General features: G+C 41.1%; 1 protein-coding gene across 5 annotated transcripts in view; it reads left to right on the top strand.

Moving 5' to 3' along the window:
- The first annotated feature begins 715 nt into the window (after positions 1 to 715).
- The window catches only part of LOC102972735 (dynamin binding protein), a 115,475-nt gene continuing 89,587 nt past the window's right edge, over positions 716 to 26,603 (top strand). For 3 of the 5 annotated variants that reach the window (XM_042960082.1, XM_042960086.1, XM_042960085.1), the window contains exons 1-2: positions 716 to 833; positions 20,779 to 20,914. The gene's annotated coding sequence lies outside the window, so the exon portion shown is untranslated. Of the gene's footprint in view, positions 834 to 902; positions 1,254 to 19,929; positions 19,949 to 20,778; positions 20,915 to 26,603 lie in introns of those variants that run through there. The other 2 variants (XM_042960083.1, XM_042960084.1) reach the window with 2 other exon arrangements.

Genomic DNA, 26,603 nt, shown 5'->3' with positions numbered 1-26,603 from the left:
CCCACGAACGTTTTGAAATAGAGGTTTCTCTGTTGTGCGTACACAGTGACAGACTTGTTGAATTCTTCCGGATCTCCTAGGTGGATCCAGAAACGGAAGGCACACAAATTCAAGCGACAGGCCAGCAGCGGGACTCTGTGGCCTTTACCACACAAAGGGAATCCTGCGAGGATTCGCGAACAAGTTAAAAGCGGTCTCTCAGCCCCGCCCAGTCCTTACATTGTGTTACTCCTCGCTTTTAAATTCTCGGAGTTGTCCTGAGAGACTTTCCTCAGGGGAAAAATGGGACAGCCAGAGGCGCGCGTCAACCTTGTGTAACGTGATAAAGGAAACTGCCTCGGGGCGGCAAAGAGGACGCCACCACAGGCAGGAACCGAAAGGGCCTTCCCTCAGTGGCATTTCGCCTCTTTTCCAGGCTGAAGGGCCAGGTGGGGTGAGGGACTCGCTCCGAGCCGGAGCCGCACGCAGGGCCGAACGCCTGGGAGGCAGCGGGAGCCCGGGCCGCGCCGGCGCGTGCCTCAGTTTCCCCGGCCAGAGGCCTTCGGAGCGCCGCCCCCTCTGACGCCGCAGGGCGGGCGGGCCGGCAGGGGGCGCGAGCGCGGGGCGGGCTCCCGGAGGTGGGCGCGCGGGGACAGAGGCGCCCCAGGGCCGCGCGGCCGAGAGAGGCGGAAGCCGGGGCGGGAGGCGGGGAGGCGGGAGGCGGGGCGGCGGCGCTGAGTCACACCGGATCGGCCCGCCCGCCGCTTCCAGGGGCGGAGGTGACAGCGGCCCGGGACGGGCAGCCGCAGCCAGCTGCCCGCCGCGCCGAGGGACCGCTGGGCGGCGGAGAGCAGGTCAGGGCCGGGCGGGGAGCACGAGTCGCTGACCCGGGGCGGCGGGCGGAGGGGACCCGAACCCCGAGGGACGCGCCTCGCGGTCCGGCCTGCGCCACCCGTTTCCCCGAGGCGGCCGCTGCCGTGGCCGGGAGCCCCCCGGGGGACGGGGGTGGGGGGCGCCGGCCCTCCTCGGAGCCCGGGTCGGGTCCCGCCCTGTGAGGTCCCGGCGAGTGGCAGAGGCTGGGCGGCCGGCAGTCAAGGGGAAGCGGCCGTGGGCTCGTTAAACGGTGTCAAGCCCGGGGCTCTTTTCACTGCACCGCCTTGCCACTCGGGCAATGAGGCGGAATTTGGGAGCTGGGAAAGAATCCGGCATTAGCCCAGCCCCCTGATTTTACAGATGAAGAAATCTTCTGGCTTGCCCAGAGTCCCATCCAGTCGGTATGGGAGTCCGTGATTCTGTGTCAGGGAGGCAGGGAGGGATGATTTCCGAGGCAAGAGTAAGACCTGTTTGGCTAGAGATGCATGTTTGGTTATGCTGGAGTTTTGCTGTTACCCGCGCACACCTACATTCCTGCCGCAGGTCCTGACGTCCACCAGGCATCAGTTTCTCAAAGCGCTTAACCTTGAAAAGGGTGACGGTGCTGTCAGTTGCGTAAAGGAATATTGGGGTTACAGACTGGTCAGGTCTGCTGCACATTAGGTGCTGTGGAGAATGCTTGGGGTGTAGAGTTCGTTTTTAAGTGCAAAAAAGAAAAAAACCCACCCCGCTTTAAATGCAACCTCATTATCCTTTATTTTCATCAGGCAATAATGAATGGCTCTCCCAACGTGATTCTGTTATATCGGTAACTTGCCTACTTTACAGTAATTTGCGGATCTTGTGTTGAAACACTTTCTTTACCTAATTAGTGATGCTGTGGTATGTGGCAAGCCGGTGGCAGGCTTAATGTTTAGGGTTTGAGCATAGTTTAGCTCCAGTTGTTTGAAATAGCTGAGTTCCAGGGGGGAGAGTAGCACTGATTAACCCCTAGTTGCATTTGGCAGACGAAGTCCCTGGCACCGGACAGGTGTGCGTTCTCAGTTAGTGCTGTGTTGATGACCCTCACAACAGGAATAGATTCCAGGTGATGAGCGAGTTAGTTTATCCCTCCCCACCTGTCTTTCTCTAAATTATTGAGTTAAAGGATCTCTAGCCCGTTTCCATCTCCTGACTTTATGTGTTAATTTGGAAACTGCCACTCATTGTGACAACACAGAGTTTTCATAAAACAAGTCACTTTATCAGCATTGGCCTACAGAAGTGAAAAGTGATTTTTCTTTTTCTTTTTTTTTTTTTCCTGGGTGCTTAATTTATTTGATGTGGACAGGTTTCCATTTTGAAATGATTTCAATAGGTGTCAAGCCAAATTAAACATGCCTACTTTAAGACAATTTTTTTTCTGTCCTGCTTTTTATTTTTTATTTAAAAAAAAATTTTTTTTAATGTTTATTTATGAGACAGGGAGAGACAGAGCATGAACGGGGGAGGGTCAGAGAGAGAGGGAGACACAGAATCTGAAACAGGCTCCAGTCTCTGAGCTGTCAGCACAGAGCCCAACGCGGGGCTCGAACTCATGGACCACGAGATCATGACCTGAGCCGAAGTCGGACGCTTAACCGACTGAGCCACCCAGGCGCCCCTCTGTCCTGCTTTTTAATTGGAAGATATATAATCAAACAAAGAAAGGTCCTTTAAGAAATCTGAAATAAATAACAGTATGATACCATCAGTTTCTTAGAAATAATGTACAACCTTTGATTACTTTTTTAATCTCAGCAGTGCCAAATGCCATACGTAATAGCCTCTCAGCCATAGTGCAGTTCATAGAAATCAATCATATCAATCAAATGAAAAGGAGATTCAACACACAGATCTGAATTGCTTAAAATAAAAGCATCAAGCGTTTAAAAATTACAGATACTTCGGTGTTCAGTGACGTTCAGAGACTGGAATGGGGTGCTTTGTGAGAACAGCTAAAATCTGACCTGGGAGTGGGGTGTATGCGGTGCACAGATAACTTTTGCAATAAACTGAGAACATTCTGCCTCAGGAAATGTGATAAGATGTCATTTCTGTAGTGCTCCTATTGTGTGTATTTTCGGCTGAGATATAATAATCTTTATAGACAATCTGTCCAAATATGTACAAGTTCTTTATTTTGCCTTGTGGCCCTAAAGCAGAGCCTTTCCCACTTCTTGTTTCCTTTTTCTCTGGCTCCTTCTGAGTGGCCCTCTTTCCCACAGAGACGCTTTCCCGTTCCTCTTTCATCCACATTGCAGTTCAGAGCCTCCTTCAAGCATTGCTTGAACTTACACCACTTCTTCTCCCCTTAAAGAATCTGACAAATCCTAATTCTTGAGTCACCATGTAGGATCTCCTAAACACTAAGGGTGGGCGTTCATTTTTAGAACATAGTGCAAGACTCCTTGAGACTCTGGTTCTGAAAAAAGGGTTCAGTGGACTGCGTTTAGGTTTTTATCTCCTGTGTACTTGGAGGCTGCAGTCGAGGAAGCCTTGAGAGCCAGCAAACTCACTTATCTCTGCCTCAGAAGGAAATCCTTTCGTAGGATGCATGGTGAATCTTCAAATGTCTTATTGCCCTCAACCTTGCCACTTTACAGGATTGGGCTAAAATTAGCAAAAAGCTACTTTTCAAATTTGAGATACTTCAGTGATGTTTCAAATTGCAGATCCTTTTTACATTGTGAGGATTTTTTTTTTAATGATAAAAACAACTACAGTGGAATGCAGATGGAAACTTGCATGCCTATTCCCAGTATAAGGCTTGAACTATTCTCTAGGTTTATTATCCTGTTTCTGAAGTCAATTTATTGCCTACAACATAGCATTGTTAATGGGATTATCTGCTTTGACATTCTCTACTGGGATTGGTTTTTACCTAAAGTGTCCTGAGCATTCATTCAGAATACTTATGAAAAGTTTCACAACAACCGTCGAATTAATATTAAATAATTTCTTATGCTCAGCTTAGGAAGATATGTGGATAAACTAATTTTCAAGATTGGATAATGTAGTCTTGTTGGTCAGGTGTTAATGATGAGATTTCAGGGGCATCTGGCTGGCTCAGTTGGTAGAGCATGTGACTCTTGATCTCAGGGTTGTGAGTTCAAGTCCCACATTGGGCATAGAGCTTACTTAAAAAAATTATGAGATATTAGTCTCTCACCTGGAAAGGCAGAAACCTAAAGTAGCAGCATCACAGAACAGCTCTATAATAAAAGGGCCCTTAAACCAAAGGTGTTAACTTTTGGTTGGGTGCTTTATCCTTGATGCTATAAAAGTCAGCCACAGGAGATAAAATAAACATAGAGTAGCTAAAATGTATTATTTCATTTTTAGATTTTAGGGCTTCCTAACTTGAAGGATGTAACCACCGAAACTGAGGCAGCATGGTGGAGCAAATAGGGCATCACACTGGGGGTCTCAAGTCTGAACTCCTGGATTTTGGTTCTGATTTGTTGATTCATTCACTACATGTTCATTGAGCACCCCTGTCCACCAGGCACTGTTCTAGGTGCTGGGGATACAGCTGTGAATGAAACAAAGCCATAGAATTCTAGTGGAGTGGAGGCAGACAGATAAAAATGTGAATGGATAGACTGTCATGTGATCGTAGTGCTATGGAGAACTTGAAAGAGGTGTAAGTGGGAAAGCATAAGTCTATGGGTGAGGGGGTGGGCAGGAGGCCTCTGCTAAGATCACTTTTGATCTAGGACTTGAAGGAATTGAGAGGGTGAGGGTGGGGGGGGGGGGGGAACAGAGGGATGAGCAAGTTCCAGGCCCCGATGCTGCACATGTTTGGCATGCGTGAGGGATGGCGAGGCGTAGCGGCCACGCAGTGCCAAAGTGGGTGAGGGAAAAGCAGCAGCAGATGAGAGGTGGTGGAGTGGGAAGGGGCACATCAGTGTAGGCCATTGTAAGGATTTTGGCCTTGACTCTGAGTGAGGGGGAAGAAGCCAGTAGAGGGTTTTGAACAGAGTTGCTCATGATGACTTAAGTTTGACAGGCTCCCTCTGACTGCTGGGTGAGAACAAAATGGGGACAGGGCAGAGTCAGGAAGGCCTTCCTTTTCATGCTAGCTGTGTGACCCTAAACCGTAACCCTTCTCAGGGCCTTAGTTTCCTCATCTGTAGAATAACCAGGTCCTTTCTAGCTCTAGAATTTTAAGATTTTAGGTAGCATGTAATATTTCTCTGGGGAGGCTAGGGGATTGCCTACAACGGGGTTCTAAAAGTAAATAGCTTCAAAATGACCTGAAAACTTGATTCTGACCCGCCTTTAGCTGAATCACTCCAAATCAAGAGGTAATCAGTTCTTTTCGGTCAGGTTGTCAGGTCATGAGAACAAAAACACTGCTTCGTGAATAATCTCTGCTGATCCCTTTAGTACTCTGCTGATCCCTGAATTTTCTCTTCCTGCTTGAAAAAGGATGAAGAGCTGTTACTCATCAACAGAGCTGGCAAGCCAAGTAGCTTTTGTTGTTAGGAAAGTTGGAAACTTTGGGGAAGGAAACAATTCTAATTTTATATTTATCATAGGTCATTGGATTCTTTTTTAACATGCAAGGAGTCTGAAAGATTTCTTTTGCTTTTAACTCCCTTATCCCCTTCCCATTCGCCGTGTGTCTCGTAGGTACTTGTTCTAATGCACATGTGTTTCTTTTTGTCCGTATAGGCTCTTGCAAAGTGGTGATGTTTGTTTTATATGTATTTCGATTTATAATGTTGCATTTCATTTCACTTCTTTTTTTCTCTAAGTACTGTTTTGAAGATCCATCTGTTTCTATGTGCACGTCTAATTCTTTGTTCTTGACTGATGTCTTATACTCCATGCCGTGTGCTCAAACCACAATTTTACTTATCTGCTGTCTGTGTGATAGATACTCAGGTTATCCCTACTCCCTAAGACATATATACTGCTGCCATGAGCATCTTCATACCTGCCCGCTTATAAAGCTGTGAGTATATACTCAGAAGGGTAATGGGCTTGCATATAATGAATTTGATTAAATAGTGCCAGATTCCCCTCCACAGTGGTGGCCCCAGTCTCTCTTCTGCCAGAAGTGTTGGAGGGTTCCTATACCCTCACATCCCAACAGCACTAAGCTTTTTCCAGCTGTACATCTTTTCTAATCTTGTAAATACAAAGTGACCTCTTATCATTTTAATTTGTGTTTCTTTGGTTAGTAAGGATTTTGAACATCTCTTAAATATAATAGCTTCTTCTATAAATTGCCTATTCATATCTTTGCCCATTTTCTGCTGGAGTTGCTATCTGCATTGTTCACGTTTAGACTTTGCAGATGTCTTCTCCTTGGTCAGCTGTTAATTTTGCCTTTGTTGTCTTTTGATCAGGAAACATTCTGGGGCAATTGGGTGGCTCAGTTGGTTAAGTGTCCAACGTAGGTTCAGGTCATGATCTCGTGCTCTGTGTATTCAAGCCCCGTGTCGGGCTCTGTGCTGACAGCACTGTCTTTTTCTGTCTCCTCTCTCTGCGCTCCCCAACTCATGCTCTTTGTCTCTGTCTCTCTCTCTCTCAGAAATGAACAAATGTTAAAAAAAATTTTTTTTTAAAGAAACATTCTTAATTCTGATGTAATCAAAGAAATTCTTTGACATGTTTAATACTTGTGGAGTTTTAAGAAGTCCCTTTCAGTAGCTATTTCTGTAACTCATCGAGAGCCCTCATTGCATGTGATGTTAGATAGGGATCCAGTCCTCTTACTCTTTATTTAATGAGGCAATATTTCCAACAATATCTCCAAGAACATCCATGCTTTCCTCCATTGAATTGTGGTACCCTGTCTCTCATCAGTGGTTTCCATGGATACAACCGGTCTGTCTCTCAGCCTCTCTTCTGTTCCATTAGTTTGCCAGTTATTGCTCTATGTTTTATTGCAATGATTTTGTAGTAAGTTCTCATGACTGGTAACTGTCCTGTCTCTGTTCTTCATTTTTAAGTTTAATTAGCTATTCTTGGACCATTATTTTCCCATATAAAATTTGGAATTAAGTTTATAAGTTCCTCAAACATTTTATTTTTAAGAAATTTTTATTGGGACTACATTGAATTTATAAATTATTTCAGAGAGGTTTGACATCTTTTTGATATTAACTCATTTCCTCCAAGAGCATGTAATTTGTCTCTCCATTTATTCAGCTTTTTTTAAAAAAAGAATTTTGTTTTATTTGGAAAAAATTTAAAACTAACAGAACAGTTCTAAGGTTAGTACAAAGAGCTCCTGTATATTCCTTACCTAGATGTACCAAAAGTTAGCATTTTGCCATATTTGCTTTATTACTCCCTCTGCTGTATTTCTATGCATGTTTTTTTTTTCCTGACCCATTTGAGTTAGTTGCCTTTTTATCCCTAAATACTTCATCAACTCATTTTTAAATCCTTTATTAGAAATTAAAATTTTTCTCCATAAGAGTCTAGGGGGGCATTTTTGGTTAAACTAATTTCTAAATACTTCCTAGTTTTTGTTGCTATTGTGAATCATGTCTCCATTATTATTTCCTATTTGGCTATGGGTAGTTTAAGAGAAATGGTGTTGATTATTGTATGATCTTGTATCTGACAGCCTTTCTTCCCCATCTCATACAAATAGCTGATTTCTGGGTCACCCCCTCCCCCGCCCCCTGCCATAGTTAATCACATTCTTTGAAAATAATGATAGTTGTTTTTTAATGTTTTTTTATTTTTGAGAGAGAGAGAGAGCACGTGCATGCAAGAGAGAGTGGGGGAGGGGCAGAGAGAGCTGGAAACAGAGAATGTGAAGTGGGCTCCATGCTGACAGCAGAGAACCCGACGTAGGGCTTGAACTCACAAACCACGAGATCATGACCTGAGCTGAAATCAAGAGTTGGCCACTTAACCAACTGAGCCACCTAGGTGCTCTGAAAATAATGATAGTTTTATTGCTTCTTTCCCATCCTTATACTTTATATTCCTGCATTGGCTGCAACTTCCAGGACTATGTCAAAATAGTTGCTATGCTAGTGGTGTCTTTGTCTTGTTTTCAGTCTTTAAGAGAGTGAGTCTAAAGTTTTTCCACTTCATATATTATTTGTTTTAGGTTTCAGACTCTTTTTTTTCCTTTTAGAGAGAGTGCACGAGCTGGGGTGAGGGGTAGAGGGAGAGAGAGAGAGAGAGAGACTGAGAATCTCAGCAGGCTCCATGCTTGTTGTAGAACCTGACATGGGGCTCAATCTCACAACCCTGGAATCATGACCTGAGCTGAAATCAAGAGTTGGATCTTCACCAGGCACCCCTGGTTTTAGATGTACCTGTGTCAAGTTAGGGTGTTCTCCTCTAGTCCTAGTTTATTGAACGTTTTCATCATAAATGAGCATTAAGCCTTATCAGCTACTTTTTCAGGATTTGTCTCCAAAGAGCTAAGACGGCATCGGGAAGGTGCGTACCCAGACTCTAGGCCTATGCTAAGGTTACGTTTTAAGCAAAAGAAGAGGAATAAGAGTCTTCAGTACTTCTGAGCCCTACTTATATAAATTTATGGTAAACATCTCATGTTTCTAATATAAGCTTATTTCACCATTAGATCAGCCTTTCCTCCTGTTAAGAGTCAGAATTTAAATAGCTGGTGTGAAGAATGGGAAAAAGAGCCATATTCAGCATCACAGCTGGGGCTGTCAGCATGATTGTAAATAGAAGACCTGTAAAATTATAGTTTGCTTACTCTGTGGATCCGTCTCTACTCCAGGTATAAATCTTATCCAAGTATATCTCGCAGGCTATTGAGATACTTTAGCTCTTCGGCAACCGTAACTCCTGGGGAGTTGGGCAATTGATTGGCATGGCCATCTCTTCTGGTATATGGTTGGGTTTCTTTTTTAAGTAGCTATTTTTTCCCAATTATAAAAACTATACATCTTCATTGTAGAACATTTGCAGAAATATAGAAAAGCAATTCTTTCGTCCTGACTTTTAGCACCAACTTGGAAAAATGTTGGTTATTTCTCTCTCTCTGGCCTTTTCTGGGGGAGGGGCAGAAGGAGGGGACGTGTTTGTGGAGGAGGAGAATGCACTTAAATTTGGGCTATATATAACTGTATCCCCCTTCCTCTTTCAAGGTTAGGCCGTCAACTCTTGTCGCTTTGATTGATCCTCTGAAAAAAGGCAAAAAGATAGGAGTAACTTATGGGGTGAAGTAAATGCATGCTGGTTACTTAGAAATTCTGAACAGGCTATGCCTGGGGGAGCCATTGTGCACAGAGAGCCCAGTCTCACTCTCCGAATATGGGGCAGTTGAAGCCCAAATGCTGATAGACCGAAGACTAACGGCGCAGGAGAAGGGGAGAAGTCTGTCTGATGTCACTTTGCTTCGGTTCATTTAGGACTTTCCTTCTTTAGGCCATTTTCGGAAAAGAAAAATATGGAGAATATAGTTGTAATTTATCTTCTTTTGACTCTGAAATAAACCCAATACAGCTGTCTTGTTTCCCTCATCACCTGCTATGTGCTGAGTGGTGAGGGAGTGGTAATAAATAGCAGGAAGTGAGAATTTCCAGGTTAACATTCCTGTTAGCTGAAAGATTCCACATCCAACTGCCCTCCCCTTCTTACTCCCCATCCCTTTGTCTACTATTTTTTGGTTTTGTTTTTCATTTTGTCCTACCTAACACCTGTCATTTCCTAAAATGCTGTCTGCCTTCCCCATCCCTCAAGGAGGAAGTCCTTCAATGGCAGGGATCTTCTTTTGTTCACTGATAAATCCCAGGCAGGTGGCCGGCACATAGTGTGCTCTCAACAAATGGAAGCCGTAAAATGAATCAGTCTGTAAAGAGGCAGCTCTGTGATACACAGCAAGGAAATCTAAGGGAGGGGTGAGGAAAGAAAGTCCTCTCGGCCTCCTTTAAATACATGGGTCCAATAAGCCAGTAGAATCCCCGTTTCCTCCTTGACCTTGCATACGTAACCTTCAACCAGCCACAGAGCTAAGTTTTCTACCCCTGTTTCAGCAGTTCTTGTGGAGTGTAGGGTTTCTGAGAGTGGAGTGTGGGTGTCCGTGTTGCTGACAAGCACATGGTGGGAGGAGGGCCCCGGAGAGAATAATCAGTGCTGACGTTCTAGCCATGGGTTGTGGGCCAGGCACACACTCTGCATTGTTTTCATGAGGTGATTCTCTTAGGATAAATGATCTGCCCCATCAGCAGGAAAAGTTGCAATGGATGTGTCGGCCTGTGCTGAACTCCCCAGCCTCACGCCCCATGTCCTCCCACTTTCTAGTTTATTCTGCCTTCCCATCCCCAGGAACGCAGAAACCTTTTGGCGTTTCTGCCGTTTCTGGATCCAGTTCAGGATTGTCATGATGAACACTCATGTTGCATATACCTGGTTACTTTATTATAAAGCGAGACCTCAGATTATATTGGTGGTAGCACAGTATAGGGCGCTAAAAAAAGTTGCCGCAAATGCGTCACAGAGTTGCCCTGGAGGCCAGTGTCACAGACCCAGTTTGTCTTGTACAGACCATTTTCTGACTCATTGTCCTGAAATACTGCTTTTGTTTATTACTCTAGTGTTCAATACTTGTTACCCACTGTTCCCCCCAATAAATCTTAAACCACTGCCTGGCCCTCAAGTCTGATCCAAATCTATATATATATATTTACTTTTATGTCGCCATTTTCTACTCTCATCATTCGTCAGCTTTCTTTTCTACAGCAATAATGATAGCAATAAGTATACTATTAATTATAATTATGGGGGTGCCTGGGTGGCTCAGTCAGTTAAATGTCCAACTTTGGCTCAGGTCATGATCTCATGGTTTGTGAGTTCAGGCCCCACAGTAGGCTGTCTGCTGTCAGTGCAGAGCATGCTTCTGATCCTCTGTTTCCCTCCCTCTCTCTCTGCCTCTCCCCCTCACATTCTCCCTCTCTCTCTCTCTCTCAAAACTAAACATTAAAAAAATATAATTGTGAATATTTCATCTTTTATTTTACTGGGTTTCACAGTCTGAATTCAAATGAAAGGGAAGGAATATAAAACAGCAATACTAATATCATAATGGCAGCTAGTATTTTAGCCAGTCACCATACCAAAAAATATATCCTCATTTAATCTTTACAGTGGTTTTATAAGAAGGTGCCAGTGTAATCGTCATCATACATATGGAGAAACTAAGGTACAGATTGGTTGAGAGGGGCACCTGGCTGGCTCAGTCGGTAGGGCATGTGACTCTTAATGTGAAGGCCTTGAGTTCAAGCCCCACATTGGGTGTGGAGCCTACTTAAAGAAAAAAAAAATTGGTTGAGAAACTTGCCCTGAAGTTATACTGCTTTTAAGTGGTAAGAGCTAGAATCTCAGACCCGTATCTATCTCCAAAGCCCATGCTCTTTTTTTTTTAATGTTTATTTATTTTTGAGAAAGAACACTACTGGGGGAGGGGCAGAGAGAGAGATACACACACAGAATCCGAAGCAGACTTCAGGCTCTAAGCTGTCAGCACAGAGCCCAATGCGGGGCTCGAACCCATGAACCACAAGATCATGACCTGAGATGAAGTCGGAGGCTTAACCGACTGAGCCACCCAACCCAAAGCCCGTGCTCTTAACCAGCATGCCATATGTAGTAGGCCTCAGGTAAGCAGGTAACTGAGACAAGAAGTGACACACAATCTCAGGGTTATTGAGGACTGTCCTTTTCTCACGCATGCCATGTTATTTATTCACCAGTGCTCTGGGTTGTGGAGAGCACGGGAGGATTTTTCCTGGAGCCTGAACCCTCTGTGGGGGCTCCTCTCCAGATCCTGCACCAACTGCTGCAGACAGAGCAGGTGGCACCTCAGAAAGGATGGGCTCTGAAACTTTCCATCTGGGTAGCGTGCTTTGGCTTTTCAACCTTTCTCCTCAGGAAGTATTTAAGATTTGCAAAAATGAGGGGCGCCTGGGTGGCTCAGAAGACACAGAGACTGCTTCGGATTCTGTGTCTTCCTCTCTCTGCCCCTCCCCTGCTCATACTCTGTCTCTCTCTCCTTCAAAAATAAATAAACATTAAAAAAATAAATTAAAATTCCTCATTTGTTTCAATTTTTTAAACAATTGTTTGAATCAGGATCCAAGAAATGGGCACATACTGCATTTAATGACTGTGTTTCTTAGGTGGTTTTTAATTGATAAGTCCTCCTTACTTTTTCACTTTAATTTTTTAGTTACAGTTTATTTTATTGAAGAAACTGGGCTTTTATCTTCTAGTTTCCCACATTCTGGATTTTTAAAATGGTTTTTTACTTAACTTTATTGACCTAATGTCAGTTAAGTTACCCTTTTAATCTGTCAGTCACTACAGGAGATTCCAAGTTATTCAGCTTCCAGAAATAGAAAGGATTCACTGGCCCACATACTGCTTGGTCTGGAGCCTTCCAAAACATCCCAGGTGACAGGGAATGACGTTATCAACAGACTCTCCATATTTCAAAACATTTAGCCTCAGAAAGAATTTTATAACTTCTAATTGGCAAGGCATTTCTGTGTTCCCTAGAGTTAGTGGAGAGAACGGCGAAGGCAGTGAGTAGTCTGCTTTTCTTCTTTTAGACAGTGTTTGTTGCTTTAAGGATTTCTGGGGCTCAGTGCCAGAACCTCCTTGGGATATTATTGTCTTACAGTTTAGATCTGCTTATCAGGAAACAGAATCCCCTAAGGGTCAGGTAGGAGGAGAATGAGTTTACACTAAAACCAGACGTTGGTTAGTGGCTGTTGGGGTCCTGTATTCTCGAGCAGCTAGCGGGACTGTGGCATATACTAGTGTATACATTTTCCAAAACCAGAGTTTTCATTACTTCTTGCTGCTGCCGCCTAGGTGTCGTTGGTGTTGTTTAGTAATTATGAAAGCTGGACCACTGTAGACATGAAGAAGTCCAGTTTTGTCTCGTTTTTCTTGTAGACTTGCTGCCTTGAGCTGCTAGTCACCTGTGATAGTTCTGTAGGGCAGTGAGTCAGTATTAAAGTACAAGGAATGAATATCGTGGAAGTACGAAGCGGTGCTTGGATTTATGTATTCAGTGACTTGAAGATTGTAAGAATACAGTATCTCAGTGTCAATATTTTCATCTGGTTTCAAAGCCAAATGGTTAATAAACCAAGGCTAAAAATCTTAAACACAGAATGAGAAAGGCATGTAATCAATTTAAGTATTTTAAGTAACTATTATAAGGCTACCTGCTTATTTTAAGAGGTGTGCTTTCAGGCATTGATAATAAAAGAATGAATCTCTGTGCTTTTACCAGAATGTTCAGACTCTATTACACTCTGTAGGTGCAAGTTAGGCTTGGTCTTTTTACTCTTCTGGTGACTCTAAAAACTAACAAAGTAAAGCATATTTATTATTCACAATTAAAGTGTTAATCAGAGCGATTTGATAGTTTACTGATTGTTGTTCCTTGCGGTGGTCAAGTAGCAATAAAAATAAGCACCTCACATTCACATCTGATTGCAGATGGCAACAACACATACATGAGATCATGTGTTTGAAAAGCAAGCTGTAGATTATTAGATTGTAATAATGTGTGTTGTAAAACTGTAGTGACTTGCAGAGTGCTGCCAGCATTTTAGTGAGGCTAGAGTTTAGGGTATATGGGCGGTGGAGCGTGTCTGGAAATGAGGCTGAACTTGTGAGCGGGGACTAGGTCACGAAGAGCTTTGTACAGTCTGCAGAGGAGTTTTAGATACTTCCACAAGTGATGATTGGGAATCCCTTGTGGAACTTCAAGCAGCAGAGACTGATAGAATTTTGTGTTTAAAAAGAGAATCCTAGTCACAGTGTGGAAACTAGAACAGGAGACGAGACTGGTAGGGAACCAGTTAGGAAGATGTCACAGTAGTCCCAAAGGAAAGGTGGTGAGAGTCTAAAGTAGGGCAATGGCAATCTCAAACTTGGTCATTTCAGCCCCAAAGAGCAATTTTTAAATAATTGTTTAATGCTTATTTATATATTTTGAGAGAGAGGAAGAGAGAGAATCCCAAGCAGGCTCTGCAATGTCAGCGTGGGAGCACGAACGGTGAGATCACGACCTGAGCCAGAATCAAGAGCCGGTTGCTCAACCAGGTGCCCCCCAAAGAGCAATTTTTAAAAGGTTGATGTATTTGAAGGATTTAGTGTCAGTGATGCCTCTAGAAGTTCAGGATTTTTTTTAGAAGAGTAAATAAATTAATTTCACATCCCTCTTCTATCCCTGGAAGGCATTTGGCAAAGGTTTGCTTGGACCCATATGCAGGGATCTCGTTCATAAACTGCTGCCAAATCCTTGTGGGTCTGTTGTGAATACACAGCTCATTTAGAGCTTAGAGTAGAGGGGGTGTCAGTTGCTTTGTCCTTGTGACCAGTAACCACAGAATCACGTTGTTCCCCCTTCTCAAGAAGATTGTAGCAATTTTGGGCAGTGAGCCCTCCCGCCCCCCCCCCCCCAAGTTGCTGCCTCCTCTGTCTTTTTCATGTTACAGTCAGTTTGAGTGATGATGATGGTTCTCTTACCCCTCCTCGTCCTTCATTATCATCATCATCATCATCATCCTGCTCATAGCTGACATTTACAAAATCTATGAGTACATACTATTTGCCAGGAAGTGTATTCAATGTTTTATCTACATGATTAAACTTAATCCTCCTAACACCCTATAAAATAAATTACTATTATTATCTTCAGTTTACTCATGAGGAAACTAAGGTTCAGAGTTCTTTAAGTAACTTGCCCCACGTACATAGCTTGACAAATGGTGGAACCAGAAATCGAACATAATTCTCTTTAATTTTAGAGTCTGAGCTCTTAACTGTTATGATGTGGTTACTACTTAATACAAGTTAGTATGATTTCTCTTTTTAAATTTGCTCTTTTTTGTAGCTCTGCCCAGTAAGGTCCATGTAATCAAACACAGTTTATTTACCCACCATCTGCAGTTCATAGCAGGTATAAAACACAAATATAGAACATTTTTAAGACATGAAGCACAGGAAAAACTGTGGGGGAAAGTGGTGTATGGGCAGAGTAGGGAAGCTATTTAAATTTCTAGCCTTTTTCAAGGCAGAATATTCATATATGCCTTCACTATTTTGCTTCAAGTGTAGCAATTTTGGAAATAGGAAAGACAATTGTAAAAATCGAGATAACCATTCAGAAACTATAAAATTCACCCTCTTAAAGTGTATGATTGAATATGTTTTTTTGGAGTGTATTCATAAATTATGCAACCATAACCACTATCTAATCCAAGAACGTTTGCTTCACCCTAAAAAAGAAATTCTGTACTCATTAGCAGTCATTCCCCATTTCTTCCTACGGAGACACTTACTTTCAACCCTACAATATACCAAAACATATCCCAAAGCTATGAAAAAGATTTTGAGAAGAATATTTATCCATGATCCCCTTCTCTTTAACACAGATAATAATAATAGCAGCCAACATCAGTATAATGGTTACTATGTGTAAGGTACTATTCTAAGTGCTTTACCTATTAACTCATTTCAATTTCACTATGACCCTATGAGGCAAGTTCTATTATTATATCCATTTTACAGATGAGGAGATTAAGGCACAGGGAAGTTGAGTAACTCACCTTAAATCATATAATTCTAATAGGGGATGGAGATAGGATATAAATCTGGGCAGTCTGTGGGACGCCTGGGTGGCTCAGTCGGTTAAGCGGCCGACTTCGGCTCAGGTCATGATCTTGCGGTCCGTGAGTTCGAGCCCCGCGTCGGGCTCTGTGCTGACAGCTCAGAGCCTGGAGCCTGTTTCAGATTCTGTGTCTCCCTCTCTCTGACCCTCCCCCGTTCATGCTCTGTCTCTCTCTGTCTCAAAAATAAATAAACGTTAAAAAAAAAAAAAAAAGTTTAAAGATAAATAAATAAACCTGGGCAGTCTGACTTTGTAGTCTGTGCTCTTAATTATTACATATGTTTTAATGGGATCATATCTACATTTGAAAATGACAAGAGGACCTTGAGAACGTTATGCTGAATGAAACCAGTCACAAAAGACCACATATTGTATGATTCCATTTATATGAAATGTCCAGAAGAGGCATATCTATACAGAGTATTTATAGAATAGCAATTTACAGAGTGTAAATTACTGGTTGCCTAGGGCTGGAGGTGGGGTGGAGAGGGTGGGAAGACTGTTGGTGGGAAATAGGAAGTGACTGCTAATGAGTATGGAGTTTCTTTTTAAGATAATGAAGATGGGGGCTCCTGGGTGGTTCAGTTGGTTGAGCATCTGACTCTTGATTTTGGCTCAGGTCGTGATCCCAGCGTTGGGGGATCGAGTCCTGCATCAGGATCCGCCCTGAGCATGGAGCCTCCCTAGGATATTCTGTCTGTCTGTCTGTTTGTTTGTTTGTTTGTTTCTTTCTTTCTTTCTTTCTTTCTCTCTCTCCCTCTCTCTCCCTCCCTCCTTCTCCCCCCCCCGCCCCTCTCCCCTGCTCACACTTATTTAGTCTCTTTCTAAAAAAAAAAAAAAAAGTGTTCTAAAATTGATAACAGTGAAGGTTGCAACTTTGGGAATATACTAAAATCCATTGAATTGTACACTTTAAGTGGATGAATTATATATATGTGAATTACAACTTAATAAACCTCTTTCTTAAAAAAAAAAATATGAAGAGAAACAACCAGAATTATTTTTCTTAGACTACCTTTGTCTTCATCTAAAAAAATTTATATGTACATACACACACATCACCTTTTTCTCTTTTATTTGGGGATACTCAGTCACTTGCAACCAATTCTGATTCTAAGCACTCTGCTTGCCTACTCAGACATTCCAGATGCTTCCAAGTACCTAAAAGCCCAACCTCCTTAACCTGGAAGTGAGGCCTGTGAGATCCCATAGAGCTCTGTGGGAAAGAATAGCATGATTATCGGGAATGTGACTATATATTTTGGGTTTTTTTTTCATTAAATATAATTTATTGTCAGATTGGTTTCCATACAACACCCAGTGCTTATCCCAACAGGTGCCCTCCTCAATGCCCATCACCCACTTTCCCCTCTCCCCCACCCCCCATCAACCCTCAGTTTGTTCTCAGTATTTAAGAGTCTCTTAGGGGTGTCTGGGTGGCTCAGTTGGTTAAGCGACCAACTTCGGCTCAGGTCATGATCTTGCAGTTTGTGAGTTCAAGCCCCGCATCGGGCTCTGTGCTGACAGCGCAGAGCCTGGAGCCTACTTCAGATTCTGTCTCCCCCTCTATCCCTCCCCCGCTCACACTCTGTGTCTCTCTGTCTCTCAATAATAAACGTTAAAAAAAAATTAAAAAAAAAGAGTCTCTTATGGTTTGCCTCCCTCCCTCTCCATAACTTTTTTTCCCCCTTCCCCTCCCACCTGGTCTTCTGTTAAGTTTCTCAGGATCCACATATGAGTGAAAACATATGGTATCTGTCTTTCTTTGCCTGACTTATGTCACTTAGCATAATACCCACCAGTTCCATCCACGTTGCTACAAGTGACCAGATTTCATTCTTTCTCATTGCCAAGTAGTATTCCATTGTATATATAAACCATATCTGCTTTATTCATTTGTCAGTTGATGGACATTTAGGCTCTTTCCATAATTTGGCTGTTGTTGAAAGTGCTGCTATAAACATTGGGGTACAAGTGCCCCTATGCATCAGTACTCCTATATCCCTTGGGTAAATTCCTAGCAGTGGTATTGCTGGGTCATAGGGTAGATCTATTTTTAATTTTTTGAGGAACCTCCACACTGTTTTCCAGAGTGGCTGCACCAGTTTGCATTCCCACCAACAGTGCAAGAAGGTTCCTGTTTCTCCACATCCTTGCCAGCATCTATAGTCTCCTGATTTGTTCATTTTAGCCACTCTGACCTGCGTGAGGTGGTATCTCATTGTGGTTTCGATTTGTATTTCCCTGATGAGGAGTGATGTTGAGCATCTTTTCATGTACCTGTTGGCCATCTGGATGTCTTCTTTAGAAAAGTGTCCATTCATGTCTTTTGCCCATTTCTTCACTGGATTGTTTTTCGGGTGTGGAGTTTGGTCAGTTCTTTATAGATTTTGGATACTAGCCCTTTATCCAGTATGTCATTTGCAAATATCTTTTCCCATTCCGTCAATTGCCTTTTAATTTTGTTGATTGATTCCTTTGCAGTGCAGAAGCTTTTTATCTTCATGAGGTCCCAATAGTTCATTTTTGCTTTTAATTCCCTTGCCTTTGGAGATGTGTCATGTAAGAAATTACTGTTGCTGAGGTCAAAGAGGTTTTTTTCCTGCTTTCTCCTCTAGGGTTTTGATGGTTTTCTGTCTCATATTCAGGTCCTTCATCCATTTTGAGTTTATTTTTGTGAATGTTGTAAGAAAGTGGTCTAGTTTCATTCTTCTGCATGTTGTTCTCCAGTTCTCCCAGCACCATTTGTTAAAGAGACTGTCTTTTTTTCCACTGGATACTCTTTCCTGCTTTGTCAAAGATTAGTTGGCCATACAGTTGTGGATCCAATTCTGGGATCTCTATTCCATTGGTCTATGTGTCTGTTTTTGTGCCAATACCATACTGTCTTAATGATTGCAGCTTTATAGTAGAGGCTGAAGTCTGAGATTGTGACGCCTCCCACTTTGGTTTTCTTCTTCAGTATTACTTTGGCTATTCAGGGTCTTTTGTGGTTCCATACAAATCTTAGGATTGCTTGTTCTAGTTTTGAGAAGAATGCTCTTGCAAATTGATTGGGATTGCATTGAATGTGTAGATTGCTTTGGGTAGTATTCACATTTTAACAATATTTATTCTTCCAATCCATGAGCATGGAATGTTTTTCATTTCTTTGTATCTTTTTCAATTTCCTTCATAAGCTTTCTATAGTTTTGAACATAGAGATCTTTCACATCTTTGGTTAGGTTTATTCCTAGGTATTTTATGATTCTTGGTGCAATTGTGAATGGGATTAGATTCCTTATTTCTCTATCTTTTGCTTCATTATTGGTGTATAAAAATGCAGACGATTTCTGTATATTGATTTTGTACCCTGCAACTTTGCTGAATTCATGTATCAGTTCTAGCAGACTTTTGGTGGAGTCTGTCGGGTTTTCCATGTAGAGTATCATGTCATGACTATATATTTTGATATAGAACTTAAAACAGTTTAGTGTGTTATATCATCCATTCTGCAAATATTTATGGAGGGCCTTCTGTGTACCAGGCAGTGCTCTAGGTGCTTGATTTATATCAATGAATAAAATAGACACAAGATTCTTTGCCCTGTAGAGTGTAGAGGAGATAAGGTCTAATCCTATAGGCTTCATAGAGGAGGTATTATTTAAGTTGGATCATAAAAGATACCAGGATTTTATCTAGATGATTAAGAGTTAAGTGTGTTTGATGGAAGAGTGAGGTGCCCTGCCGGTCCAGTCAAAACATCTAGCATCTATATTGTGTCCTTTTTTTATGTTTTTAATTTAATTTTTTTTTTTTTGGCTGTGCCACAAATAATTTTAAAGTCTCAGTGGTTTATACCAACAACCATTTACTTTCATTCTCATGGGTCTCTGGCTACAGTTTGGCTAATCTAGGCTGGACCAGGTAGAATTCAAAAGGCTTTCATTTGGGTTCAAGTCTCTTTCCCCTTGTCTTCCCTCTGGGGCCCTGTCTGAAGAGGCAGTAACTTCCCAGGGCATGCTCTTCTCTTGGTGGGTATTAGAGCACAAGGGGACAGACCAAATCGTACAATATGGTGTAAAGCTTCTGCTCATATTCTCTACATTGGCACTCTCAAAGCAAGTCACATGGCCAGTCCAACAAAAATGTGACAGGCAACTATACTCTGCCCACAGTGGGAGGCACTGTATAGTCACACAGCAAAGAGTATGGAGCTGTAATTCTGTTATAAAGAAGGTGATGAATTTATTTTTATTTTTTTATTTTTGAGACAGAGACAGAGCATGAGCAGGGGAGGGGCAGAGAGAGAGGGAGACACAGAATCTGAAGCGGGCTCCAGGCTCTGAGCTGTCAGCACAGAGCCCGACGCGGGGCTCGAACTCACGGACCATGAGATCGTGACCTGAGCCGAAGTCGGATGCTCAACCAACTGAGCCACCCAGGTGCCCCAAGAAGGTGATGAATTTTGAACAGCAATTTGATCAACAAGAGTATTATAAGTACAAGAAATAGTTGGACAATGGGGCACCTGGGTGGCTCAGTCGGTTAAGCGTTCGACTTCGGCTCAGGTCACGATCTCATGGTCCGTGAGTTCGAGCCCCGCGTCGGGCTCTGTGCTGACAGCTCAGAGCCTGGAGCCCGTTTCAGATTCTGTGTCTCCCTCTCTCTCTGCCCCTCCCCTGTTCATGCTCTGTCTCTGTCTCAAAAATAAATAAACATTAAAAAAAAATTTATAAAAAAAAAAAAAGAAAGAGCTGGACGAGGCATGAATACAGAAGCGAATAGACATGGGTATAGAAATGACTAAAAGGTGTCAAAGATGTTGTTAGAGGATTGGAACAAATTGTGAATTATGGTGCTCCACTGATTCACAATACTAGTTTTCTGTGTTACTGCTATCAATTTTAAGTCACAGCACTATGGTGTAAAGACAGTAAATATTTCTTTATTTATCTAAGTCATATTTTACCTATCCCAAGTTCTCTTCCACCTGGTTGTTGGCAACTTTAATTTTAGGTATCATTGGAGTCCTTCCTTCCCTGCACCCAGTAGTATCAGAGAGATTCCTGGATCTACACAGTAGCAAACTGGAGGGGGAGCTGTATCTTTAGGCTACAGTGGTTGCTTCCTAATATTATGGAAAATCCTACTATTCACATATACAAAATTCAGAGAGATTAAAATGTAGAGTTAAAAAAAAAGGTACTCTATGAACTCAAGAAGTTTAATATGAAACATTTGCGAATACAAAATGCTATGAAACGCCTCTGTCCTTTCTCTCCTAGATGGAAAAACCGGTATCAGACTTATATTCTCACTGTAAACAACTCTAAAACTGGGAAAACACAGGAGGCAGCTGTTTTCAGGCATCAGGCAATAGGCAGCGCAGGTCTGTGATCCTGGAAAGAAAGGAAACACCAGGTGAGTCCCGTATTCACCCTGGCTCTTTGCCTGGGAACATTTTCCCAATTATAGCCCAGGGAGGTGGCACTCAAGTGAGAGCAATGGGCTCCCTGAACAGAGGAGGAAGAACTCGGAGTTTAGGGCTACCAAAAGGGCTGAATTGTAGAACAGGGTACAGGAGGAGAGGGAGCAGCATATAGGTGTAGGGGGCAGGAATCTGCTTGGGTATTTACCTCAGTTCCTTGGCCAACGGTCAGGTTGGGCATGCACAGGGAAGACTCTGTGAGACCTGATGCGGAGTGGCTGCTATGGGGCTGAGAAGTGAACAAAGACACCTGAGGGTGCACAGTGCTCAGAAATGTTGGTGTTCTAGTCCAGCCAGAGTGAGAGAACTTGATGAGCATTTAAGGTATGAATTTGGGATCCCAGATAGGACAGCTTTAGGAGTGAGTACAATACCCTATAGTAGGGGCACCTGGTGGCTCAGTCCATGAAGCATTCGACTTTGGCTCAGGTCGTGAGCTCATGATTCGTGAGTTCAGGCTCTGCATCGGGCTCTGCATTGATGGTCTGGAGCCTGCTTGGGATTCTCTCTCTCTCCTTCTCTTTCTGCCCCTCCCCCCCCTTAATACATAAACTTAAAAAAAAAAACCCTAGAGTAAAGGCTGTACCTTAAGACTAGGGACAGAACCAAAATAAACCCACCTGACATGGCATAAAACCAAACCTATCAGGATCAAGAGGAACTTCCAGTAATTTAACTGCTTGTCAAACCAAAATTCAACACCCATTAAAGGAATACAACATAATCCAGACTGTGTACAACATATCATCCACCATACTTAGCATACAATAAAAATTACAAAAGCACAAAGAAGTGAAACTATGACAAGCAAAAATGTGACCCATCCTATGGAGAAAACATACAACACATCCTATGATGGTCCAGGTGATGGATTTAGCACACAAGGAATTTAAAGCAGCTGATATAAATGTGTTCAGATATTTAAAAGAAAAGATGGGCATAATTAATGAATATATGGGGAGCACTGGCAGAGAAAAGGAACTATTAAAAAGAGCCAGATGGAAATTCTAGATTTCCAGATGGAAAAGTACAATAGCTAAAATAAAGATTAACTGGATGGATTCATGACAGCAGGAGAGACATGCAGAAGAAAGAGTCCAATGAACTAAATAAACTGAATCTAAACTGAATAGCCAAGAGCAAAAAGATTGGAGCTAGGGGATAACAAAGCTGTAGTGACTGTGAGGCAATATCAAGTAGTTTAACATATATCTAATTGGAGTCCCATAAAGATAGGAGGAAAGACGAGGAAGAAATATGTGAAGAAATAATGACCACAATTTCCCTAAATTTAGTGACAGACATCAACCCACAAGTCCCAAAACCTCAGTGAACCTCAGACAGTAAATATGAAGGAAACAACACCTGAGAACATTGTACTCACCTGCTGAAAACCAAAGATAAAAACAAAAATCTTTTTTTTTAAATTTTTTTTTAACGTTTATTTATTTTTGAGACAGAGAGAGACAGAGCATGAACAGGTGAGGGGCAGAGAGAGAGGGAGACACAGAATCTGAAACAGGCTCCAGGCTCTGAGCTGTCAGCACAGAGCCCGACGCGGGGCTCAAACTCACGGACCGTGAGATCGTGACCTGAGCCGAAGTCGGACGCTTAACCCACCAAGCCACCCAGGCGCCCCCAAAATCTTAAGAGTAGTCAAAGTAAAAAGATATGTACAGAGAACAAAAGTAATAATGATAGCTGACTTCTTATCTGAAATTGGCAGAAGACAGTGGAACAACGTCTCTAAAGTTTGAAAGAAGAAAAACAAAACTGTCAATCCAAAATATTATACTGGAAGCAAAAATACCTTCCAGAAATGGAAGTGAAATAAAAACATTTTCAAATAAACTAAAGCTGAGAGAATTTGTTGCCCGGAGACTTAATATTGCAAGAAATGCTAACGGATGTTCTTTAGCTGAAGGGAAATGATACCTGAAAGAAACTCAGATCTGTAGAAAGGAATAAAGAGCACTAGAAATGGTAATTATATAGGCAAATGTGAAAGACTTTTCCTTCTTTATTTAAAGGACAACTGATTATTTATAACAAAAATGGCATTGTATTATCAGGGTTTATAATAATTGTACCAATTATTTATTGCTGTGTAACAGATTTTCTCCAAAATTAATGGCTTAACACAATAAGCATTTATTGTCTTACAGTCTCTGTGGGTTGGGAATTCAAGAGTGGCTTAACTGGATGTTTCTGGTTCAGAGTCTGTCATGAATTGCCATCAAGATATTGTCTGGGGCTGTCCTGATCTGAAATCTTGACTGGGGCTCTCAGCTCTCCTTTTAAGATCTCAAATAGCTATTGGCAGGAGGCCTCATTATTCATCATGCGAGCCTCTCCATAAGGCTGCCCGAGTGTCCTCACGAATTAGTCTTGGAAATCACGTACTGTCGCCATCACCACATTCTGTAGTTTAGAAATGAGTCACTAGCAAACCCCACAATTAAGAGGAAAGGAACTATGCTCCTCTCTTTGAAGGGAGCGGTATCTAAAAATTTGTGGAGATACTTTAAGGCTACCACAAATATGTAGAGATAATATATATGATAGAAAGAATACAAGGTACAGGATGGAGTGGTAAATGGAATTATACTGTTGTACAGTTTATACAGTGTATATAAAGTGGTATAATATTAATTCTAAGTAGATGCATATTGTACTCCCTAGAGCAACCACTTGAGAAATCCAGAGGTATAGCTCAGAAGCCAATAGAGGAAATGAAATGGAATACTAAAAACTATTTGACTAGCTCACAATTTTGCAGGAAAGAAGGAACAAACCAATGGGACAAGTAGAAAAGAATTGCCATACCAATAACACTAAATGTAAATAATCTAAATATGTTCATTTAAAAGTAGAAATGATCATACTTATCAATTAACTGTTTAAAAGAGAGGCATTTGAGAAATAAGTCAGAGAAAGACAAATACTGTGTGAACTCACTTATATATGGAATCTAAAAAAGGCCAAACTCATAGAAACAGAGTTGAATGATGATTGCTGGGGGCTGAGGGATGGGAGAAATGGGGGAATATTGGTCAAAGAGTACAAACTTCCACTTATAAAATGAATAAGTTCTGGGATCTAATATACAAGATGGTGACTATAGTTAATAGTACTGTATTGTATACTTGAAAATTGCTAAAAGAGTAGGTTTTCAGTGTTCTCACACAAAAATTCTAATTTTGTGAGATGATGGATGTCTTAAGTAATCTTATTGTGGTAATCATATTGCAATATACACATGTATGAAATCATCACATCATATACCTTAAACTTACACAATGTCATATGTCAATTATATCTTCATAAAGCTGGAAGAAAAAGGAGATGTACTTTAAATATAAAAGCATAGATATGTTGGAAGTAAAAAAAAAAAATAGAAAAATATAAACCATGTAAACAGTATGGAAAAAGCTGACATGGCTATATTAATGTCAAAGAAAGACTTTAAGGAGTATTAACAAGATAAAGAGGGATATGTTGTTATGATAAAAGTCAATTCATCAAAATGATTGAAAAATTCGAAATGTGCTAATAACAGAACTTTAAAATACATGAAGAAAAACTAACAGAATTAAAGAGAAAAACAAATCCCAATAAGAGTTAGGGGTTTAATTCCCCTTTCTTAGTATTGACAGAGCAAGTAGATAAAAATCAACAAGGATATTTATGATGTGAATGCTGCCATCAATCACCTTCACCTAACTGACATTTATAGAACACTATTCTCAACAACTGCAGAATGTACATTATTTTCAAGTGTGGATAGAGCACTCACTAAGATAGACCATATGCTGGGCCATAAACATCTCGGTAAATTTTAAATAATACAGAGTATGTTTTCCTACCACAGCAGAATTAAACTGGAAGTTAATAACAGAAAGATCTCTGGGTATTTGGAGTATTTGGAAAGTAAACAATGCACCCCTAAATAACCCATAGTTAAAAGAACAAATCATATGGGAAATTGGAAAATATTTTTGGTTGAATGAAAATGAAAGCATCATATCAGAATCTGTGGGATGCAGCGAAAGCAGTGTTTAGAGGGAAAGTTGTAGCTTTAGATGCTTATATTTAAAATGAAGAAGGATTTAAAATCTGTTATCTAAGTTTTCACAGGAATGAAAAAAAAAAAGAACTAATTAAACATAAGGTTGAAGGAGGGAAATAAAGAAGAAATCAGTGAAATAGAAAACAAACAATAGAGATATTTAACAATGTCAAAAGTTGATTCTTTGAAAAGATCAATAAAATTGATAATCTTCTAGCAAGACTAAGAAAAAAAGAGAAAGCGAAATTTTCCAGTATCATTACAGATCATACAGATATTAAAAGGTCAATAAAGGAATATTATGAACAAGTTTATGCCAGTAAATTTGATAGCTTAGATTAAATGGGCACTTTCTTGAAAAATACAACTTACTAAAACTGAGACAAGAATATAAATTTTCAATAGCCGTATATCTGATGAAAATATTGAATATTTAATTGAAAACCTTTCCTTGATGTTCTACAGGCCCAGGTTATTTTACCGATAATTCTATCAAGTATGTAAGGTTGAAACAATACCAGTCTTAACATAGATTTTTTTCAGAAAATAGAGGAGAAAGGAGCACTTCCCAGTTCTTTATGCGGCAAGCCTATCCCTTATACACAATCTGACAAAGACATTTAACGAAAAGATTAGAGACCAATATCCCTTTGGGAGCATAGGTATAAAATCTTCAACAAAATAGTAGCAAACTGAAATTTGCACTATATAAAAAGAATAATAGGGGCACCTGGCTGGCCCAGTGTGCAACTCTTGATCTCAGGATTGTGAGTTCAAGCCCATGTTGGGTATAGAGATTACTAAAAAAAATAAACTTAAAAAAAAAAAGAATAATACATCATAAGCAAATAGGGTTAATTCCAGGAATGCAAGGGTGATTTAACATTTGAAAATAATTTTAATTTGCCATATTAACAGAATAAAGGAGAAAAAACACAATTGTCTAAAAACGTTTATCAGTAGATACAGAAAAAACCATTTGATAAAACTCACTTATTCATGTTTTTTTTTTTTAAGGGCAGAACAAAACAGTACGCATGACTGAGGCAAAGTCCTGAACTATGCCCTTCGTTTCTTTTGGCAGGAATTACAACTATCACAGACATGCTAGCTGCCCAGAAGGCCCAGCAAAAGACCCCATACAATCTCTGGGACAAAGTTAATTAATTGCTCTATGATTGTGTGCATTTGCTCTTTGTTAGGAAACTAGCATTCCAGCTTATCTCAACTACCAGACACAATTGTTATTTTCTGTAGCAAATCTGTAATCTTATTATTAAAATGTCATCTTAGTTTTCTATCTGTCATGGCAGTCTGTCATACAAATCTCCCACCTGTTTTGTTCTCTTTTTATCTTATCCTAGCTACTATTTATGTGTCACTCCCAGATTTCCATATAGGGTTTCCATATAGATACATTATTTTCTTTACATATCCTACCACTGCTCCCTCTGCTCTGTCAGAGATCTTTTCACACACGATGAACCTTTTTACTGTTGAATTTTACGTTCAAACATCCTGATTTAGGACATTAAATCCTTCTGGTTGACACC

The sequence above is a fragment of the Panthera tigris genome, chromosome D2 (genome assembly GCF_018350195.1).
Source record: "Panthera tigris isolate Pti1 chromosome D2, P.tigris_Pti1_mat1.1, whole genome shotgun sequence".
Classification (NCBI taxonomy): Eukaryota; Metazoa; Chordata; class Mammalia; order Carnivora; family Felidae; genus Panthera; species Panthera tigris.
This window is presented reverse-complemented; position numbering and strand designations above follow the sequence as displayed.